Raw genomic sequence first — 19,344 nt, 5'->3', positions numbered from 1 at the left:
TAAAGAATGGGATACAAATGATGTCTGAAATGCAATACAAATGTATACATTGATGACACTCCTTCACACTATCTCAGAAAGCTGTAACAAATAGAGGGGGTTCAGGGACAATTAACAAAACTGGATCGAGGCAGGGGAAATATTCTACATGAACAGAGATTGAAAAGATTGGTATTGTTTAATTTAGAGACGAGATGAAAAAAAACAAAGGAATATAACAGAGAATCACACAAAAATGAATGGTGTAAAAAGGAAAATTGGGCACTCCTATTTATCTTCTCAATATAAGAGCATGAGGACCTTCAATTAAGCTGAATAATAAATTTATAAACGGATAAAGAGAAATTACATTTTTAGACAATACAATTATCTTTCAGCATGGAGTTCCCCCATTTATCACTAACCCTAAAAGATAGACATTTACTTTCTCCACAGCAGTCATGATTTTATAGACCTCTATCATATCCCCCCTTACTCGTCTCTTTTTCCAAGACGAAAAGTCCCAGTCTTATTAATCTCTCCTCATATAGAAGCCATCCCATACTCCTTATACATTTTGTTGCCCTTTTCTGAACCTTTTCCAATTCCAATACATCTTTTTTGAGATGGGACGACCACATCTGCACACAGTTTTCAAGGTGTGCGTGTACCATGGATTTACATAGAGGCAATATGATATTTTCTGTCTTCTTATCTATCCCTTTCTTAATGATTCCCAACATTCTGTTCACTTTTTTGACAGCCGCTGCACATTGAGTGGATTCCAGAGAACTATCCACAATGATTCCAAGATCTCTTTCTTGAGTGGTAACAGCTAATTTAGACCTCATCATTTTATATGTATAACTGGGATTATGTTTTCCAATGTGCATTACTTTGCATTTATCAACATTGAATTTCATCTGCCATTTTGTTGCCCAGTCACCCAGTTTTGAGAGATCCTTTTGTAGCTCTTCTCAGTCTGCCTGGGACATAACTATCTTGAGTAGTTTTGTATCATCTGCACATTTTGCCACCTCACTGTTTAACCATTTTTCCAGATCCCTTATGAATATGTTGAATAGGACTGGGCCCAGTACAGACCCCTGGGGGACATCACTATTTACCTCTCTCCATTCTGAAAACTGACCATTTATTCCTACCCATTGTTTCCTATCTTTTAACCAGTTACCAATCCATGAGAGGACCTTCCCTCTTATCTAATGACAGCTTACCTTGCTTAAGAGCCTTTGGTGAGGGACCTTGTCAAAGGCTTTCTGAAAATCTAAGTACACTATATCCACTGGATCCCTCTTGTCCATGTGCTTGTTGACCCCCCTCAAAGAATTCTAGAAGATTGGTGAGGCATGATTTCCCTTTACAAAAGCCATGTTGACTCTTCCCCAACAAATTATGTTCATCTGTGTGTCTATGTGGCACTCTATTGAAAGAAGAGAGAAAGTGGTCAAAGATCCACAAGCTGTTAAAGTTGGGAAAAGAACTGAAAAGGAGCATTGAAAACTAGGAAACAGAACAAGGTTGTAACTTTCTGATCATGGGCCAGAAGTTCCTGGACCACATAGCAAATCAGAGGGAACAGCACAAACTTAACAAGGAAAAAGAGATTAATGAAGAAAAATTCTGCATTTCTAAAGACGCCCATAAAAAGGTGCTCTGACTCAAGCAATCAAACTCCCCTTAAGACAAAGAAATTAAATGGAGTCACAAATATATACAGCAAAAAGCTGGTTGACGACAAAAGCGGATGAAGAAAAACTCACTGTCACCCAGAGAGCAATGGAAAGGCGAATGTGCAAGATATCGCTCTGTGACTATATACCGAAGGAGGAGATCAGAAGGTGTACAGAGGTGACCAATGTAGTGCAGGCAGCGTATGATGCAAAGCGAAGATGGGCAGGTCATGTAGTCCGCAGACAAGACAATGGGTGGGCAACCCACATCAGTGACTGGATCCCCAGAGATCAAAAGCGACCACTGGGCAGATCCCATGACAAAATCCTTTGGCCAGAAATGGAAAGAATGTGCTCACAACAAAATAGAAAGATGTGGTGTCAACTTGCATTCATAGGGGGACGGACAAGGACAAGCCGGACAAAGATGACAAAAGTGACAAATGTAACTGTGCTGCGGACAACCAGCTGCATCAGTCTTACCAGCACTTGTATATGTCCTGCAGCTGTTGCCAAAACACACATTCCAGTTTGTAGGACACCATCCAAAAGCACACTGCCAGATTCCCTACAGCGAACTCCATTACAAGAGTGCAAAGAAAACAAGCAAACCAGCAAATCAGCACATCAAACCATCAATTCAGCTATTTAGACTTCACGGTCCCAAATCTGCTCTCTGCCAGATCATCTGATATTCCTGTGACACAGAAAAAGGAATCTACATTCAACAACTGGACCCTGCTTCTGATTCAGATTTCCAGTTCAGTTCTTTTGGTGGACCGGAGTTCCTGTCTGGCTAGATGTGAACTGTGGCCTAATGTAACAGAGCCTTTGTTTGTACCTTTTCTCTAAAATAGCTGGTGTTAGCTACTACAAGAGATCACTAGTCTAGGTCTTTAGATTACCAGTCTGACGAAGTGGGTTCTAGCCCACGAAAGCTTATGCCCAAATAAATTTGTTAGTCTCTAAGGTGCCACAAGGACTCCTTGTTGTTTTTGGTCTGTTTCAGTATGGCAATTCCTATTTTCCTATCATCTGTTCATGTTTCTTTAATGCTAAGTTCAAGAGAAAGCTACTAGAAAATGCAATGAACTGGCGAGCAATGTCACTTTTAAAATCCAAAATCAACATGTACCACCAAAAATCTCCAAAGGCAGAGAAAGTGCATCATCATGCCCCTCCAAACAAAGGAAGTCATCATCAAGCAAAATGAAACATTAAATCTCATGCCTCCATGTACTATCCTAATCATCCTTTAAAAAACAACAACAAACCAACCAACCCTGCAGAAATCCAAAAGAATTCACTATCTGGTGAAAAAACTCAAATTTATCTTTATACATATAATTGATTCTTATTGATTCCTCCTTTAAAAATTATGATCACAGATTGTTTCAAGAAAAATTGGCAATGGCAAAAGATTAATTCGTGTAGCTATTTCGTTTACTGTTCCAAAAATTTAGGAGCTGTAAATTACTAAAGATATAACGAATTTACTCCCCAGAAATACTATTAAAGACATTAAATAAGCCAGTGCCCCGAGAGAGATAATGGAAGTCACGGCTGTAGATAATCTTTACAAAGCTCCATTTTAAGTTAATAAAAGAGATGACAAATCCTGATGTTTAATTAACATTGGCAGCTTTGGACTGCTGGCAATATTTCCATAAATTCACATACAAAGAAATTATTGAAGGATGTTTTTTAAGTTATTAATTATTATTATTATAGGGAAGGGGTGGGGGAGGAAGGAATAAAGCATGAGGTGAAGAAAAGAAGGCCAGGCTTACTTCCCACTACAAACATGGTAACCATTACCTTCTCATCAATCCTGTATACTACTTGGAACAAAAATGACAAGAAGGCTGACAGTGATACACTTCCAAGCCATAATACAAACAAACAGAAAAATAATTTAGCTATTCTCCTGATGCTGAAAGCAAATGTACTGCACGTAGTACTAAGCAGATGAGCTAACATTTCCCTGAACCTGAATTAGGAAGCAAATACATGGTTTGAATTTTAATATGCCTTTTTGCTATGTAACGATTAGCAGATTCATTCTCATTGCTTTTATTTACATTTAAGGGTGAGGAGTTGTGTTTCAAAGAAAAATGTGAGCACAATTATTTTAGATATGCCACATATTGAAAGATTTTCTAGTGTTTTTGAAAACCTGCATATGAATATGATGTGTACGACATATCTATTTAGGTTACCGTGTATTAAAAAGGAAGAGGCAACACTTAATGAATTACATTCTGCCGTGGCACAATTCCACTACGTCAATGGAGTTGTACCCATTTATTGCAGCCCTGAATTGGGCCTAATGCGTTAAAATATCAATGACAATGACCATGGTCCCAATTCTGCAAATGTGTGCGCCTGTGCTTAACTTTATTTGCATGGGGAAAGCATGAGAATGTTTGCAGATCAGGGACTCATGATTTTTTTTTCTTTTTTTTAAACTCAGTTCCTGTGATTTACTGCGACACATACATCACATATATTTGATTAGAAGCTATTTCCTATTCGTTTAGTACTCTTGGTTTGTTTGTGACACTTTTATTATGCTATTTCTAACAGAAACCACTAGAGCTCAGCAAACTGATATTTTGATTCAGGGGCCAAATTGAAAATCCTCCCAAATATCTGGTTTGGTTTAAACCAAAATATGTTTTCAGGTTTTCTTGCCAAAAATGGGGGGGGGGGGGAGGAGGAGGAGGAGGAGGAGGGAAGGAAAACAGGAAAAATATTTTGTGATGAAAAAAAGTTTTGTTGGACTCAAATTATTATTTTATTTTTGTTTGATGTTGAACACAATATTTCATTCAACCTGAAACATTTCTCCTCCCCAAGGTAATTTTTGGGTGTGTGTGTGTGGTTTCGCAAAAAGAAAAGGAGTACTTGTGGCACCTTAGAGACTAACCAATTTATTTGAGCATAAGCTTTCGTGAGCTGCACGAAATGTATCTGATGAAGTGAGCTGTAGCTCACGAAAGCTCATGCTCAAATAAACTGGTTAGTCTCTAAGGTGCCACAAGTACTCCTTTTCTTTTTGCGAATACAGACTAACACGGCTGTTACTCTGAAACCTGAAATTTTTCAGGGATGTTCATTCGCCAAAAATGTCACCCAATTCTAGAAGCTGCCACCATGTTTCTGTAGCCCAAAGACTAGTTAGATTTATTTATTTATTGTGGTTGTGTCTAGGGACCCCAGTGAGTGATCAGGGCTCCAATGTGCTTGGTATCATATAAACACAGAACAAAAATATGGTCCCTTTTTACTTTAAATTTAAAATGAGCATGGGATTTTTAGAGATTGAAATTGGAAAGAGAAGCAAAAAAAAGGATCCTCAGAATAAGCTCTGAAAAGAGAGAATGAGTGTTTTCAACACACACATACTCAAATGACGTTCATCTATCATTAAGGTTGCACGGGCATGCACCCAAAAGTAGGAAATACCAAAATTAAGGTCATGTGGCACTCCCTACCATAATTCTACTGCCTTGTGAGATTGCATGATGATACAATTTCATTATATAGTATTTGAGAAACAGTAAGTTATTCAAATACCACACATTTTTTCTTACATCTTTATATACACATCTAGTGTCATGATATTTTTCTTACTTAATTTTATTCTTGTAAGAGTCAAGTATATATTTATCAGTTTCAAACTCCATGTATTCATAAATGTTTCCATCTATATTCTTTTTGTGGAACCAATAGCTTTATTTATATATAATTGTTTTTACCGGAAGTTACACTGAAAGAGTTCTGGGGGGTCTTCATAAAATGGAGGAGGAACTGAGTCCTATTGACATTGAACCAATTGATGATATTGTTTATTATTTCTAAGTATTCTCATGCTCTAACACAATGCTCTTATATGTGTGCTTTATATACCAAAATAAATATATAAGCCAAATAAACTGTTTCAAATGTGAACGTCTCATGTATGGAACATATCCAAATATCAATATTTAGACTGGATGATTTTTTCAAATGCTACAGTGATTTTTATAGCCGCTGCAATCAAAAGCTCTGAGGGCTTTTTTATGTTTTTATTTTACTTATTATACTTAATGGAAACTGCCTCCAACTTACTGTCAAATTATAGGATAAATTGCCTTTAAAGGCACAAATTTCACACAAAGTTACATGGTACATAGATTTCCTGTCCAGAGTAAGATTATAAATGTAATTTACAAATACATATTAAAATATTTATATCAGATAAACTGTACCATGTGAGGTCATCTAAGTATTTAGTAATTAAGTGATAATAGACAATGATAGGGTGGAAGCCCCAACCCTGCAGATTTACCCACGCGCTTATCTTTAAGCAGAGGACTAGACCCAATGGGACTAAAATTAAAATTAAGCATGCACATAAGTCTTTCGAGGTAGACCCCAAAGAGATGTCTTCAGGCTTGATTCTATGTTCCCAAATTTTTAAATTAAGAAATACTTCTGATTACTGAGGTGCAGTGAAATAAAATAATAAAAGGAGCTTATCAATTCTTTCTTCCTCTCCACAGGTTTCCTGTGCCAGAAACGAGGAAAAAAATTGTGGGAGGAGGTTATGACCTGCTTTGTGTTTAAAGCCAAAGACTACTGGCTCCACTCTAAAGGGAATTGAAATACCACACTTCCAGGATTTTCCCCGAATACAGTTTCTCTTCCCCCTCCCCTCCACCGCAATTTTTGAGGCCTTAAACAAGAATTGGACCCAAATTCAACACTCTGGCTTCTGCCACCCTAAAAAAGAAAACATTGCGATGTTCAAAATTTGAATGAGTCTTGGATTACACTACAAAGTTACATTAAAGTAATCCACCTTGTGTCAACCTATTCGTATATGTGATCTGTGGCTCAGGCCCCTCTCTGTTCTAGAGAAATCTTAACATAAATCCTCAGTTATACCAGTCACACCACTTCTACTATTAAGATTAATCACACAATAGAATAATGGTTTCATGAGCTTTTGTTTTAAACAGGCTTAAAAGGGCATTTCTGTTTCACTTAGATACACTATCTGCCAGCTGGGAACTCACATGATCACTTCCAGCCAAACTCCTGCAATTGCAATATCCAATAAAGGCCATATATTTTCCACAGATCTGTGAAAATCCTTGAAGACAGTGGGTATTGCACTGGGCTCTAACTTAAGGCCTTTAGAGTGGACTAATATACACGTAAGTCCCTCAATTCCAATATACAGTAGAAGAGAGGTAGGCAACCTGCGGCACGCGAGCTGATTTTCAGTGGCACTCACACTGCCCAAGTCCTGGCCACTGGTCCAGGGGGCTCTGCATTTTAATTTAATTTTAAATGAAGCTTCTTAAACATTTTAAAAACCTTATTTACTTTACATACAACATTAGTTTAGTTATATATTAAAGACTTATAGAAAGAGACCTTCTAAAAATGTTAAAATGTATTACTGGCACGCGAAACCTTAAATTAGAGTGAATAAATGAAGACTCCGCACACCACTTCTGAAAGGTTGCTGACCCCTGCAGTAGAACCTCAGAGTTATGAGCACCTGGGGAATGGAGGTTGAACAAAATGTTATGGTGGTTCTTTCAAAAGTTTACAACTGAACATTGACTTAATACAGCTTTGACACTTCACCATGCAGAGGAAAAATGCTGCTTCCCCCTTTTTTTAGTAGTTTTTGTTTAACACAGTACTGTACTGTACTTACTTTTTTTTTCTTTTTTTTTTTTTTTGGTCTTTGCTGCTGCCTATGTACTTCCAGTTCCAAATGCAGTGTGATTGACTGGTCAGCTCATAACTCTGGTGTTCATAACTCTGAGGTTCTACTGTGTTCTAGAGTACAATGTGGTAATTGCAAGTAAATAAAACATTATTTCATTTGTTAAACAAAGTAACATACTTAAAATATATTACAATATAGATATATTTGACTCCAGCTGCCTCTGCTGCCCCGGTCCTTTAAATAGCTGCTGGAGCCCCACCGCTTCCCCAGGGCTCCGGTGGCTAATTAAAGGACCGGGACAGTAGAAGCAGGGGGGCCCGGGCCCTTTAAATAGCTCCCAGAGCCCCGGGCTGCTGCTACCCTGGTGGGGGAGGGGGGAAGAGGGGGAGGAGGGGGCACTTACCTTACAGGGTGGGCTGGGGCTGGCTCCCCGACCCCCTCAGCCCCACCCCTTCCGCCGTAGGCCCTGCCCCTTCCAGGCTGGACCCAGCGTACTGGTAAGTCACTCAACTTACTTTCACCCCTGCCTTTGACTCACACTCTTGTTTCTGGTTTTTTCTCTTTCTTTGCCTCATGTAAATCACTTGATTTCTGGTCTTGTGGCCCCTCCTTCACCTGAGGGGGCCTTATTTTTGATAGGCCAACCCATTTCACATGCTTTAAGATTCAAAACATTGAAGAAAAGAAATAGTAATATATTTACATCTCTTGACACACAATATTTAATGAGCTTGGCCAGTTTTGTGATTCTTTTACTTTGTGAGGCAACACTCTTGTCGACAAATGATATAGCAACAGAAAATGGAAATCTAAGAAATCACAACGAGCACAACAGAATGTGCTATAGTCATGTACTTAGCCACTTAGGAGGGGTGAGTATAAAACAACCTATCTGTTCTGAACCATCTGGATTGAGATGGTTTGCATGACTGTTCAAAATTAGCCTGTTTTCATTGCAAAAAGAAAGATGTTCTCACACTGAGATAGCTTACTGGAGTTCACTATCTCAGTGTAAAATCCTCTTGGAGACAAGCTACTGTAGTTTTCACCTCAATATAACACTAAAGGTAAACCCCAGTTGGAGAGTATAGCCTTGACCTCTACTAGTCGCAAAGATAAAAAAATACTTGTGCCTTATCTCCACTAGGATTTTACATTCAGATGGCTATCTCAGTTTTAAATCCTCTTCTTGCATTGAAGACATAGCCTAGAAATTCTGTTAACTATGGTAATTCAGTCCCCATGTGCGTTAACACTAACACCTCAAAAAGATTTTTTTTAAATGAAGCAATAAGAGAAGTAATGCCCTTATTTTAGGAATAAAATACTGTACTACTGATCTCTTTCAGGAGAATCAAAACCTCTACCAGTCTACTCCTCATTTACACATACTTATATTTATGTATTTTATTAATTTGTTTATCTGCAAGTCTCCCCACTTATTTGACATTCAGTTTATTTCTCATTTATCTTTCAAAAGGTTACAAACAGGCATTGCAAGGGAAATTCCAAAGTTCAATAAAAATAAAGGATTAGTCAGTAGATACTGCTTTCAAGATAAGGACATACACCGACAGTAATTAAACCCTGCTAACCACAGAATGTTTATTCTGTATAAAAATTGGTTTCACATGCTTTCAGTGTGATTGTTAGCTACAGAATAGCTGTCAAAAGTGCTACCTGTTTGCCCAGAGTGAAATGGTAACAGAATGACAAAGAAAATAAAATTAGCCTAGGTTGGAACTCAGAACCTTGTTGGATTTCAGTAAGATTAAGTAAATTCCTCTGTTATGAAAGTGTGATAAGGCACTGTCAACAAGACAGAACATGCTCAAGAAAGCAAAAACTTTTTAATGGAACTATGGTGACTACTGAGCAAACACAATTAAAATTGCCTCAGTAAAACCTGGAATACATCTTAAATTAGAGTTTCTGTTTGCTATGTTTTAAGTGATTTTTCAGAGAATTAGGATTTGGGAAGTACAGGTTATAACTACAGGTTTTATTTAACTTTTGTTGTAAACAGAATGAGAACTATTCTAGAGAGTGTTTGTTAAACATGATCAAGAGGTTATACAAGAAGATAGATGGTCCTCTGGTTTAAGTACTAGCCTGGGAGATGATGAAATTTATTCTTGGCTATGACATGGATTTGCTGTGCAATTTTAGGCAAGTCACAGAACCACAGAAATGGAGAACTGGAATGGATGTCAGCACATCATCTAGTCCAGTCCCCTTCACCGAGGCAGGACTAAGTATTTATTAGCAATCTCTCATTACCTCAGTTCTCAGTCTATAAAATGGAGATACTACTTACTTTCCATAGGTATATTCAAAATGTGCGTGTTATCTGTGGTAGTACTGACTTCTCCCCTTTTGAACAAGTTTGAAGTCAAGGTAGGACTTAAAGGGGATATTAACAAACCTTTTCTCTCTTTCAATTTTCTTTTATTTTCCTTTCAGTCTTGTTATAGCTCATAGGTCTTCCTGTGCTTTGTTCCTGCATCTTATATATATCCTTTGTATTTCTACAGCACCTTTTGCCTGAGATCTCAAACCATTGTGAAAACACTAAATAGTCCTCACAAGACTCCTCTTAGGTAGATAATGGTTATCCATGAACAATGTTTTCTGCATAAAAACACAGACACAGAGCTATTAAGTGACTTGCCACGGTCACAAGAAGTTTGTGGTAGAGCCAGGAATAAAACATTAATCTCCTGAGTCCCAGTCCTGCGCTTTAGAAATAAATTCAGTATTTCTCTTAAATTTGGTGTTGGCAATTAGAATTTGGCCCAGTGTCACTGAAGCCCATTACCACATATAGATGAAAGGCTAATGGGGATAAACTGAAGAAAAGAGAAAGGCAAATGTAAGAACCACATATGATTTTAAAAATACTAAATGACTAGTTATGGCCCTAACCTTGAACCTGATACACGTGAGCAGGCCTCTTCATCTATATAGAGGCCCATTAAAGTCAATTGTCTTCCATGAGTTTAAGGGGCAACCCATACACATTGCAGGATCAGGGCCTACATAAATACATGCACAGAGTGCATTAAGAAGATCAAACTGCAAGCTTTTTGTTGTAATGCATGTTTTCTTAGAAATGTTGGACTCTTGGCGAAGACAGAGGTGTGTGTGTTAGCCACCACTACTTAGACTAAATATACTTGACATATTACTTGGAGACCAAAGAAGTTTGCTAAATATTTAAATACCACAGATATATGAACTGAGTCAATTCTATAGTGAAAGAATCAAAAAGGTTACAAGAGAACTTTTAGTATAATAGCAGGTCTATTTTTTTTTTATTTGTTACTTGATATATGAAACATTTTGGATTACGTTATAATAATTAGAGCTGGTCATATAATAGTAATCAAATAATTTATCTGAGGTATCTTGCAGTTCTCTGAAGAACATTTTGATATATTTTTGTTGAGAAAAGCCTGATAGAGTCAAGTATGCAAGTGCTTTGCTGATGAACAGGGAGAGGATTACTCATATGCTTAAAATTATGCAGCTATTCAGCCTTATGGAATTTTTTAAATTTCCTTTATGGGAATTCTTTCACTTGATGCTTCAGAAACCCCATCCTCCTTAACTGAGATCTTTGGAACCTAATTCTCCAAAAAACTCTGGAATGACTTAAGATTTTTGGTTGCTTTAAAACTAGAGTGGGCCACTGTCTGAATATTCTCCAACAAGAAAAAATTATGACATTCCTGCATGGGTCATATGCAGGGACTGAACCTAAAATCTATGGATCTAAAAGCATGACCCTCTACTGCTTGAGCGGCAGGGTCAGATACATTAACTTAAGGAAACTGCAGTCTCAGCCCTCCAACCTCAACAAAGGTACAAAAAGCCACATTCTGTTAGTATTACAATAGCAAACTACTACTCTGTATGTATAAAATACCCTGATTTAAACACTCCTGACTTTCAAGCTTCTACATTGTTTTTCAAGATTCATTTACTAACCAGATCTCAATGAGATGTATAAAAGAAACTAAGATTGATAACTTGATGGAAGATGGAAACATCAGTGTACAAAATTTCTGACTGGGAATCTTAATGAAACCAACAAAAGCAAAGAAATCCAGATATAATTAGCATAAAGAGACCATTATTTGCTCCTCCCATTGTGCTAAGGTATTGCAGAGATCTCAGAAAAGAAGTTTAACATTTGTACCCTCCAACAGGTACAACTGGGTGAGTTAAGGAACAAAATAATATTGTAAGATTGGCATTTTAAAGGTTTTCTTAAACCATTAATTTGGTGGGTTGTTTCTCAGACATTCATAGATTCCAAAGCCAGAAGGGACCATTTTGAACATCCAGTCTGATCTCCTGTATAATAAATAAATAATAATAAATAATAATAATAATATTTGGATGACTTCATGTTCTGACATTCATAGCTGCAGGTGGCAGTTTGGCTAAAATATCCGTTTGCAGATTACTGCGCTACTGCAGCAATGTTTAAAGTTCAAGATAACTGTCTGAGCCCAAGGCTTGGACAACGTATTTTATTAATTTTCCATATTTTTTCCTTTTAAAATCCCTAGGGATGTTATAGGTCTATTTATAATGTAATAAATCAGTTTGCCTAGGAACTGCTACAACAACTTTTCTAACAAAAAACAGTCAGTGTTCAAGAGTTGAATACCACCATATGCTGCTGTAAAGCCTATGTTGTTAGTAATTTTACCCTGTAATCTGAACTCTATTCTGAACTTTTAAACTGGCTATTAGACTGGTTTGGAGCTTTAGACCATGGATTGCTCCCAAACTTTTTTTTAAGTATGTGGATACATATATTCTATGTATATAAAATAAATTACTGATTCACCCAGATTAGCCTTTATCCTACATCTACATAAAACATTTCCCATCATTTACATCAATTAGGTAAGGAGACAGAATAGGTCATTCCAACTGAATCTGATGTAAAAACTTATATTACTTGGGAATCTGTATCTGACACTGTGTAATCTGCTAAAGGGACAGTGCCTTTTGTTTAGAAACCTCTCAGGATTATTTTATGAACACAGTAATATTTAACCTCATGGAATTTATTGCCTGCACTGCATAATTCTGATGGTTAAGTGGCTTTTTTTCCCCCTTGATCACAAGCAAAATCTAAATGTTATATATATTGGCTCATATATTTACTTTAATCTTTGTCTGGCTTCAAACAAACTACTATCAACACAGTATGGGGTCTTATTGTGTTGTTTAAATTATGTACTCTCTGCCAAGGAAGAATTTAGACAGTAAAAATTATAAGGACTAGTCAGATATAATGTTTTGAAATATAAGACATAACAGCTGGGGTCCAAAAGACATTTTTCACGTGGTTAATATTACAAAATTAGGAGTAAAATCCTGGCTCCATTGAAGTCAATGGGAGTTTTTCCATTAATTTCAGTGAGACCAGGATTTCACCCAAATTATAGCATAGTGGACATTTTTTTAAAGCCTCCAACATGGAGAACAATGAACAGGATACTGGATTTACACACACGGTCCATTAGTCTATGCTGGTATGGTATTGTCACCACCTACTGGGATATTTTCTAAATCCAGGGTCCCTCAATTGCTGGGCTGGCAGAAAATGCTTTACATTCTTCTGTAATGTAATAAAGAATTTAGGGATAATGATAGATGAAGCTAAAAGAGCTAACACAATCCTTGAATGTAAAAGCAGGGAAATACCAAGCAGGAGTTGAGAAGTGATGTAACATCTGTATACAGCACTTAGAGACCATTACTGGAATTCTGTGGCCGCTTCTGGTGTCCACAGTTGAAAAAGGATGTTGAAAAATTGGAAAGCATTCAGAAAGGAGCAACAAGAATGATTCAATGTCTGGAAAAGTACCTTAGAGCACGACACTTATAAGGCTCAATCCATTTATCTTAGCCAAGAGATGGCGAAGTGGGGACTTGATCACAGTCCACAAGTACCTGATTGAGGAAGAAATTTCTGATAGTAAAAGTCTTTTTAATCTAGCAGAAAAAAATGAGATCCAATGGTTGGAAGCTGAAGTTAGACAAGTTCAGGCTAGAATTAGGATACAAATATTTTAGAAAGTGAGAGCAATTAACCATTAGAATAAGTTACCTAAGGATCTGGTAGATTACCTATCACATGAAGTCTGGATATCTTTCTAAAAGATACGCTGTAGCTCACACAGAAGTTAGGGGATTGATGCAGAAACTACTGGGTGCAATTCTGTGGCCTGTGTTATGCAAGAGGTCAAACTGGTTGATCATAATAATCTGTTCTGGCACTATTATCTATGAGTGACCCCTCTGGCTGACTGAAGGATTGGCATTTATTGTCTCTGACAAGAAGTGCATCCAGCCTTCCATAGCTAAAGCTAGATCACACAAAACTTGAAGGAGGTTCTAAAAAAAGCAGGTGGAAAGGTGTGAATCATCTTTAGACTATCCTTTGGAAGAGGAGGAAAGAGAAAGAAAGAGGAGCTCTTCTAGACTTTCTGGGAGATACAAGATGCTAGGATGAAAGTTTGAAAGCAGAAAAACAAGAATTGACTAAGTACATTATTACTAGAGCCCTACCAAATTCACGGACATGAAAAACACGTAATGAACCATGAAATCTGGTCTTTTGTGTGTTTTTACCTTATGCTATACTGATTTCACAGGGGATATCAGTGTTTCTCAAATTGGGGGTCCTGACCCAAAAGGGAGTTGCAAGGGGGTAGCAAGATTATTTTAGGGGGGGGCCGCAGTATTTAGGGCCACTGGAGAGTGGGGGCTGCTGACTGAGGGCCCAGCTCTGCAGGCAGCAGCACAGAAGTAAGGGTGGCAATACTATACCATGCCACCCTTGTGGTTCTGCCTTCAGAGCTAGGTTCCCAGCTAGCAGCCACTGCTCTCCAGCTGCCCAGCTCTGAAAACAGTACTGCCGCCAGCAGCAGTGCGGAAGTAAGGGTAGCAGAACTGCAAACCCAACCCCCTGCCCCCCCGCAAATAATCTTGCAACCTCCCCACAACTCCTTTTTTGAGTTAGGACCCCTACAGTTACAACACTATGAAATTTCAGATTTAAATTAAAAAGATAGTTAAGATGAACAGTCCAAGTGTTAAACTTTAGAACACTTTAATCTAAGACTCAGAAAAATTGGTTGCTTTTGAATAAGGATAGAAGAGGTTCAGAATGAATTACCTTGTCTCATATTTTGCAGAAGTCAAATCTGTTACAATATGGTCCAACCGAAACCAACATGTCAGTTTTTGGACACCATTACATTTTTGGAATGAGGCTCCCAATCTTATCTCCACATGCATAATATATGGTCACAAATAGGTTATTCAGCTTATACATTGTGACATCAATTAGCTGTGCTTCTTTGCAGACTGCAAGGAAAAACCCATTGGGGTTGAATCTTTGAACTGGGATCCTAAATTATCCAATGTAACAAACAAATTCTGTCAAATACAATAGTTAAATACATTCAGAAATGATGAAACTTGGCAGAATTTGCAAATTCAGTAGCAAAATAAGCACCTTCTAGTATAGTCAATATATAGCAGAGAATGTTGAACTCTTCACTCATGTCATATACAAGCAGATGCTAATGTTTTTGTTTATACTCATCTCTACAAGAATTAAAAGCATCAGAGATGGAAGGCTTAGGAGAGGCACTGTCTGGAAAGTTTACTTACATTTGCCCTTATGGGAGTCATGTGAAAAGCAACCTACATAATATTGTTTCACTCCCAACTCATTAAAAAAGACAAAACACTGAAATAAGACACTTAAAGAGAAGCAACCTAGGACCATGCTGCCTCTTCTATCTCTTTACCTACAAGATGATTGTATTGCAGAACTTTCCTTTTTCTTAGTCCACATTAAAAATGCCCTGGTATGACATCATCAGTGTGCCCTTCCCAATTCTTTCCTCCACATAAAGGAGAGGGTGTGGTAGCTTTAAAAGTAACTGTAAAACAAGCAACCCTATATAAACTTAGATTACAGAAAGGGTGGTTATTTGTCTGTTAGAACAAACAACAATACAGTGACATTTTCCCACTGTGGTTAAATGCAAACTACTTCATGCAAGCTTGTTATGGACATAATACACTTCAGTCACAGCAATAATTCCATGTTTTTCAAATTCTCCAACTTTAAAGTTTGCACACTCATTTTTTATTCTCCAGCACTGCCCCTGAGTTCCCCATCTCACTAGGAATATGTACGCAATGCGATCTCTCAGGAATGCAGAGGTTCAAATATGGGCTTGTAACAGGGCAGCTGGCCTCTTCAATGAAATTGAGCCCAGCTCTCCTGTTTCAGTCCAAGTGTGACCTAGTTTGGTAGGATGAGGAGGATGGGGAGGTTGCTGGGAGCTCTAAATGGGAGACAGCTCAAGGCAAAAGAGTTCAGAACTCCGAGTCCTGAGAGCACAGAAAGCTCAGAAGAGGAGCAGAGCTGGGTTGAGTGCTTCGGGGGGGGTGCCCCTGCAGGAGAGAAGCAGCAAGAATTCTCTGATTGAGCAGTAGAACCAGATCAGGCACCTGGTGAAAGCAGCAGGTAGGAAGGCAATCAGGAGCTCACCTGCAAACTTCCCCAGGGCAGAGAGCCATGGCTAGAGGCTGAAAGCAGCAGAGGGAGATGCCTGCTGCCTCTCTGAGCCAAAACGCTTAAGTCAGAAAGTGGTGAAGGCTGGGGAATGATGGAGTCGTGAACCTACCGATATCTCAAAGCAAGAGCTAGAGTCAAACCAGAGCATAAAACAGAGCACAGCTAGAAGGGCTGGGGCGAGAAGTTGTGAGAGATGCCATGGCTGAGAGGTGAGCGTGGTGTGACACACCAGATGCCTACCTGAGAGTTTAAGTGGAGTCAGAGATGCTGGAGCAGTACCTGGTGTGTTGATGGACTATTGGGACTTGAAGGATTGAATGTACTATATGGACTGCACTGGGCAATTCTGGTTCATGATTGTGGGACTTGTGTAATAAATTAACACTGCAACAGCTATTTATATTCAGAAACCTTGTGCAGAGTTATTGGGGACCCCAGAAGAGGGAAACTGAATCAGGAGCCACTTGCCAGGAGGGCAGGACTGCCACTTCCTGACAGAGTTAAAATATCATGAGTCAGAACTCAAAGAGATTTTAAAAAGTTGAAATTATACATTTTTGGTCTGTCTTTAGATTTTTTTTGAATTCCCACTGTGCACCTCCAATCTGTATGTGACAATTATAGTGTTTCCAATTCTTGCAAATTTATAGTGAATAAGGTGATTTTGGCTCAAATTGTAGGAGTTCCTGTTACAAGACACAACGAAGATAACAGCCCAGTTGTACTAAATTCTGTACAACTGCATAATAAGAGAGTCCCTGACCAGAAGAACTTAAAATCTAATGCAAAGCATAGTGAGGACTTTGTGATGTAGGTGGAACTGGAATGCATACTCACCCCATGTTCAGTACTGTGAACCCCAAGTGTTCAAAAGTTACAAGTCAGGCTCCTCTCCCCCAAATAATGAGAATTTAAAAAATAAATGTTGGCTCCTTTTTCTTCTATATTGTGGTTTTTGAGCCGTTAGGGTATGCCCAGGTAATAGCTTTCCTCCACAAGCAAAAAGACGAGAAGCTTTCATTTAAAAAAAAGAGGCAAGCAGAAATTCTCACAATCACATGACACCAGAAGTTGGGGGTCTTTAAACAAAAAGCTCCACAAATATAATGAGATTTGTGATAAAATCACCAGGGGGATACCTAGCAACCAGTAGATGGGAACAACTTAACTCTTTGCTGAGCTGGACAGGATTCAAGCCAGTGACCTATAGGCCCTGATATATGCAGTGCATCATAAGTGTTCATGTTACACATTTGAGAAGGAAGCTTGCTTTCTGAAAAGGTAAATTTTTATTAAATAAAGTGCTGACCTTAGGGATCTTTCACCCTCTGGCACATCATACCCTGGTCTCAAAAAGGGACATTTCCCATGAACCAAAATACCAACCATAAAAATAATAGTAAAACTATTATTAACACAATATCCAAATTCACTTCTCAATACAATTTTCTGCAATGTAAAATCATTCAAATTTCCAAGAATTATTCCAGGGTCCTTTTACACAATATTTATTATTTCCATCCCCACACAGATCATCAGCACAGTTTGAACCCACAGTCTTCAGATCCACAGCACAGATCTCTTTCATTTCAGCTATAAGCATACAATAAAGACACAGTATGTTATTTAATATGTGGATCAGTCCCTACTCGGAGACACAACACACACATTGTCAGCGAGTTACACAAAGTATTTGAGAGAGAGCAGCGGAATAGGGGACATCAGGATTCTTGGTTTCTAATCCCAAATCCAGTGCCTAATTTCTGCCAGGGCTGAGCCCCCGCACCTCTAGGCTTGGCAGTTCATAACCCCTGCACCTCTGGGCTTGCTGCATCAGTTATGAATGTATAAAAACAGCTTGAGCCCTGGCACCTCTTTCATTACAAATTAAGCACTGCCCAGGTTGGGAATCAGATTGTGGTCTAGTGGTTACAGACAGCGTAGCCAAAAGTAACAACACCCATTTGTAGGGACTGAGCCTGGGATCTCTAGATGTAAAAGTATGATCCTATATCATATGAGCAAAAGAACCAGATTACCTAGAATGTAAATAGTAACAGAGTCCTAAACCTTTATTAATAACCTAGTTGCTAGAATGCCACAGAGTCGCACTGTGTTAGTGTGGGTTACACAAGTATCTAATTTGCCACATTCCTCTAGAGAACAGTGTGGCAAAGTGGATTAGACTTGACTTTGTTTTATTGTACAGTTGGGTTCCATTATCTCATCTGCTTGAAATGATGTACAAAGCTCTCAGTTATCTTAACAGTGAAGCAGATGGATAACATTACCACCCCCACCTCACCAACATTACACTATGAGATTCATGATAATGGTTGAGAAGGGCACAGAAATATTTAGAGTTAATAGTTATCAGAGAGCCAACTGGGGCAAGAATTCAGTCTCTGGGCTAGTAGTTTAGTGCACTTTCCCCAAGTCTACAGGGTATCTTGTGCTCAGATTCTTGCTTTTCTAAAAATCAAATTAAGGCTAAAGCTTTTCACATCATTGGGAACTCCTATAGCAAAGGCCAAAGACTCATTACTCTCAATAAACATGCAAAAATTGGCAACGCTATTGAGCACATAAACCTCACCATCAGAGAAATGAGGCAGAAACAGCATTTGAGGAACTGGTCAAAGTTATGAAATCCACATTACCACAGTTATAGCCATGAAAATTAGAAATTATAGCTCTAGATTTTTCTTCACTCACTAGCCAACTTTCACTTTTTTCCTTTAAGACAAAGTGGGTGAAGTTATGTCTTTTACTGAACCAACTTCTGCTGGTGAAGGAGACAAGCTTTCAACCACACAGCACTTCTTCAGATCTACCCGAAGAAGAGCTCATATCTTTTACCAACAGAAGTTGGTCCAATAAAATATATTACCTCACCCACCTTGTCTCTCTAATAATTTAGGACTAACACAGCTAGGACAACACTGCAAACAAAAAATGGTGAAACTATTAAGGTTCCACAGTGAAACTTACAAGAGGTTAAGAAACACAAGAGCACGTATTCCAAAACAATAGACTTAGACATTTCAACATATGTACTATTTTCTTTCCATGTTTTTCTTATGAAATGTGTCGTTTAAAATATTATATTATGTCAACAAACGCATAACATAAAATGAATGACATGCAGCCTGGCCAAGTTATAACGGTTATATATCCTAACACCTATCTTAACTTGCACCCAGAAGCCTCAATCCTGCAATGAAATTTCTGTGGGTGGATACCTGCACCCTACTGCAGTCCCATGTGGGTGTAACAGTCTACACAAATGGATCTGATTGTAGAACTGGGGCTGTAATGCT

Source organism: Eretmochelys imbricata, chromosome 3 (genome assembly GCF_965152235.1).
Source record: "Eretmochelys imbricata isolate rEreImb1 chromosome 3, rEreImb1.hap1, whole genome shotgun sequence".
NCBI classification, from domain to species: domain Eukaryota; kingdom Metazoa; phylum Chordata; order Testudines; family Cheloniidae; genus Eretmochelys; species Eretmochelys imbricata.
Note: the sequence above shows the minus strand (reverse complement) of the source record.